This window comes from Octopus bimaculoides, chromosome 10, assembly GCF_001194135.2.
Source record: "Octopus bimaculoides isolate UCB-OBI-ISO-001 chromosome 10, ASM119413v2, whole genome shotgun sequence".
In the NCBI taxonomy this organism is placed as follows: domain Eukaryota; kingdom Metazoa; phylum Mollusca; class Cephalopoda; order Octopoda; family Octopodidae; genus Octopus; species Octopus bimaculoides.
This window is the reverse complement of record NC_068990.1, coordinates 40,422,688-40,428,004: the sequence shown is the minus strand read 5'-3', so window position 1 is coordinate 40,428,004 and position 5,317 is coordinate 40,422,688. Positions and strand designations below refer to the sequence as shown.

General features: G+C 34.7%; 1 protein-coding gene across 3 annotated transcripts in view; it reads right to left on the bottom strand.

Moving 5' to 3' along the window:
* The window catches only part of LOC106881299 (uncharacterized), a 338,650-nt gene that overhangs the window by 283,796 nt on the left and 49,537 nt on the right, over nt 1-5,317 (bottom strand). The gene's annotated exons all lie outside the window — the stretch shown is intronic.

Here is a 5,317-nt window from a genome sequence, read left to right as displayed (position 1 = left end):
TATGTATATATATGTATATATATGTATGTATATATATATATATATATATATATATAAAGATATACACTTAAATACATATGTATATATATCTATATCGATATCTGTCTATCTATCTATCCATGTATGTATGTATGTATGTATGTATGCATGCATGTACGTATGTATGTGTATATATATAAGTATAGAGATATATGTATGTATATATATGTGTATATATATATATATTTATATATATGTACACACACACACACACACACACACACATACACACACACACACATATATATATATATATATATATATATATATATATATATGTATGTATGTATAAATATATTGATATATGTGTACATATATACATATATCAAGTGATTGACATATATATTTATATATATATAGATATAGATAGATAGACACAGAGATGTACACACATGCTGCACACACACACACATATAACGATAGATGCTTGTATACATCTACATGTGTATATATGTATTTTACACATACGTATGTACATACATAAACACGCGCATACATATGTTTGTGTGTGTATATATATATATATATATATATATATATATATATATATATATATATATATATATATAACACATATATGTTTTGCTTCTAAAAGAATGCATTTTATTCACTGCAGCAAGTATGTCCATATGTAGCAGATAGTATAGAGAATAGCTTTAACCATGTTCTGACATCAAAATGAATGATAAATAAATACAACATAAAACATTTGCAAAATTCCTTTTCAGGAATTCTATTCTTGGCTGCAATTTTATTCTGTAAATTCTACACACCAGAAGAAAATAAAGAGCAATTTGCATTATATAGAATGTGCTGTATATTTGTGTAATTGTGTGTATTTGTGCATGTGTTCCTATATATAAACACATCCACACACAGATGTATATAAACATTCACATATAGCAATGTGTGAACCCAGAAACACACGTGTGTATGTGTGTGTGTGTGTGTGTGTATATATATATACAAACAGTTCATCATCATCACCAGCAGTAGAAGCATTTCAACCTCCAGTTTTTAACTGCTTGCATTGGGTCAGACAAGCTTCATTGAGGGAGATTTTTCACGGCTGGATTCCCATTGCCAACCCACATCTGGGTAAAGGAATCTTTTCCTAATCTTGTGGTTTCTGCTCAAGACTGCAAATAAGCATCACTTCTTTTATGATCACTTCTCTTATGGTGGTAAAATATGCTTTATGATTAGCACACAATATCAAGACAGGTATAGAAAAAAAACAAAACACACACACACACACACACATTATATATATACCTTCTCTTTTTCTCTTTTACTTGTTTCAGTCATTTGACTGCGGCCATGCTGGAGCACCGCCTTTAGTCGAGCAAATCGACCCCAGGACTTTGGAAGCCTAGTACTTATTCTATCAGTCTCTTTTTGCTGAACCGCTAAGTTACGGGTACGTAAACACACCAGCATCGGTTGTCAAGCGATGCTGGGGGGACAAACACAGACACACAAACATATACACACACATATATATATATACATATATACGACGGGCTTCTTTCAGTTTCCGTCTACCAAATCCACTCACAAGGCTTTGGTCGGCCTGAGGCTATAGTAGAAGACACTTGCCCAAGGTGCCACGCAGTGGGACTGAACCCACCTTTAATTTTTTTTACCTTTTTCAGTTTTTAGACCTGTTTGGGTTACATCTTGAAAGGTTTTGTCAAACAAATCAACCCTAGTACTTTATTTGTTGAGGTGTGGAACTTATTGTGTCAGTCACTTTTTACTGCACCTCTGAGTTACAGAGACATAAAGAAACCAATACTATGGTGGGGAAGAAATACAAAAACAAAGACACACACACACACACATTTATATATATATACATCTGGTTCTTTTCAGTTTCTATGTACCAGATCCACTCAGTTGCCCAAGGTGCCATTCAGTGGAACTCAACATAAAACCATGAGGTTGGGAAACAAACTTCTCACTAAACAGACATGCTTGTGCATATATTCTTTTATTCTTTTACTTGTTTCAGTCATTTGACTGTGGCCATGCTGGAGCACCGCCTTTAGTCAAATCAAATCGAACCCAGGACATATTCTTTGTAAGCCTAGTACTTATTCTATTGGTATCTTTTTGCTGAACCGCTAAGTTACGGGGACCTAAACACACCAGCATCGGTTGTCAAGCGATGTTGGGGGGGACAAACACAGACACACAAACATATACACACATGCATATATATATATATATATATCTTATTTCATTTTATCTGTTTTGGCCATATGGCTGCAATCATGTTGGAGCACTACTGTGAAAAAGCATTTTGTCCAGCGTACTGACAATTGTACCAGCTAGCCCATAAGTATATATAAATACATTCTTCTATTCATTTTCTTGTTTTGGTCATTCTACTGTGGCCATGCTGGAGCACTACCTTAAAGGGTTTTAGCTGAACAAATCAACCCCGGGACTTATTCTTTGTAAGCCTAGTATTTATTCTATTGGTCTCTTTTGCAGAACTGTTAAGTTATGGGGACATAAATGCACCAACATCGGTTGTTAAGCGATGGTGGGGGGACAAACACAGACACACACACACACACACACACACACACACACACATATATGTATATCTGACAGGCTTCTTTCAGTTTCAGTCTACCAAATGCACTCATGGGGCTTTGGTCAGCCCAAGGTGCCATGCAGTGGGACTGAACTCGGAACTATATGGTTGGGAAGCCAGGACCATGTGGTTAGGAAGCAAGCGTCTTGCCATACGGCCATGCCTGTCATATACATATAACTGAGGAGAAACAGACAGAGAAACACAATGAGTGAGAAAGATATATCTTTAAAGAGAGAAAATTCAACAGAGTATGAATGGCAAATATAAACATGTAATACACGATGCTAGAAAGAGAGATTCAACCTTACTAATTCACCTTTCACTTATTTTCTCTCTTTACTCTCTTTTACTCTTTTACTTGTTTCAGTCATTTGACTGTGGCCATGCTGGAGCACCGCCTTTTACTCGAGCAAATAGACCCCAGGACTTATTCTTTGGAAGCCTAGTACTTTTTCTACTGGTCTCTTTTGCCAAACCGCTAAGTTACGGGGACGTAAACACGCCAGCATCAGTTGTCAAGCGATGTTGCGGGGGATAAACACAGACACACAAACACATACACACGCATACATATATATATATATATGATGGGCTTCTTTCAGTTTCCGTCTACCAAATACACTCACAAGGCTTTGGTCGGCCCGAGGCTATAGTAGAAGACACTTGCCCAATGTGCCATGCAGTGGGACTGAACCCAGAGCCATGTGGTTGGTAAGCAAGCTACTTACCACACAGCCACTCCTGCGATGATTTCTTTTCCTTTGAACTTTTCCCTTTCTCCCTTCTGATGAAATGCTATGCTCAAAACGTCAAAAAGTCTTTCCTTTTTCTGAGCATCAAAATAATACATTCCTAGTTCATGTCCTCTTGTTGTCTGTTATTGTTAATTTTACAATTAATTTATTTGAAATGACAATATATGTGTGTGTGTGTGTGTGTGTGTTAGTGGAGACACTATATATGAATAGAGCCCTTTACTCTAGCTTTGTTGAAGATAAGGCATGATGAGATGCACTCAATACTTTCCGTAAGGGGGTTTGTGTTAGGAAGGGCATCTAGCTATATACAATATACTAATGTAAGACATACCGGCAAGATATACTTACACTTTACTACATCTTGGAAGTTAGTAATGATGAATAAGATCTGATTAGGATTATACCAACCTATCCAGCCAATGGTAGCCCTAACACCACCCTCCAAAACTTCGGTCTTGTGCCTATTATTATTATTATTATTATTATTATTATTATTATTATTATTATTATTATTATTATTATTATTATTATTATTATTATTATCATCATCATCATTATTATTATGATGATGATTATAATGGCAATAAAGCCTATGTTACTGTCTTTCTGACACACATTTGAATAATTTAAATATATTTAAATAAAACAGTTTATATATTGTATTCAGATAAAACTTTTTATATTATACTCGTATAAAATCTGTCACTTTTGATAGATACTATGCTAGTATATCTATTTATATACAAAAACATTCATACTTTATTATCTCTAAATGCAAGAATTAGAACATATTAAATTATATCTTTTCCTTTGTGTAAATATGTGTATATATGTAAAGTGTGTGTGTGGGTATGGATCTTGTACATATGTGTGTGTGCACGCACGCACGCATGTGTGTATGTATGGGTGGAGTACATAACTAGGTGCATGCAATCTCCAGAAAGAATTTTCATATTCTTCTGAATTTTCCTAAAAGATATGCTGCAATTTTCTTCCATTGTCCTCAAAATGTAAATTCTTTTAAAGTATCATCCCGTTATTTCCTTTCAATCATCATTGAAAAAGTTGATATGTATATATATCTATATGCCAATTTTTGCATGCTTTTGTTTATGAACACTTATATTTAATTGTTTCTGTTATGTGATAGAATGGGTGTGTGTGTGTGTGTGTGTGTGTGCACGTGCACATGTGTATTTGTGCGTTTACGAATGTAGATTCATTATATATAAATGATATAGTAAATATGCTACCTCCATAATACATACACACATATGTGTATATATATATATATATATACACATACATATATATATATATATATATATATATATAAGCCAGCATGGAAGGCTGACATTAAACGATGATGCTACTGCTGCTGCTGATGATGATGATTAGATACACACACACACACACACATATATATATATATATATATATATATATATATATCATCATTTAATGCCTCTTTTACATGCTGGCATGGGTTAGATTGTTTGACAGGAGCTTGTAAAGTCAGTAGATGCACCGGGCTCTATTATCTGGTTTGGTATGGTTTCTACAACTGGATGCCTTTCCTAATGCCAGCCACTTTAGAGAGTGTACAGGGTGCATTTAATGTGGCACCAGTACGAGTGCTTTATACATGGCACCAGCACTGACAGGGTCACCAAGTAACTTGCAAAACAAAAGCATTGTCAGATGGGAGGGGGCAGTGAGGTGAGAATAAGTGGGGGTGATACAGAGGTTTGGACTAGGAGAATGAGTGGGATGGAGGTGATTGAGGTAAATGATGGACTGAAATACACGAAATATATATATGTGTTTGTGTGTGTGTGTGTGTGTTTATATATATGCAATACACTTGCACACACATGCGTATATATATATATATATATATATATATATATAT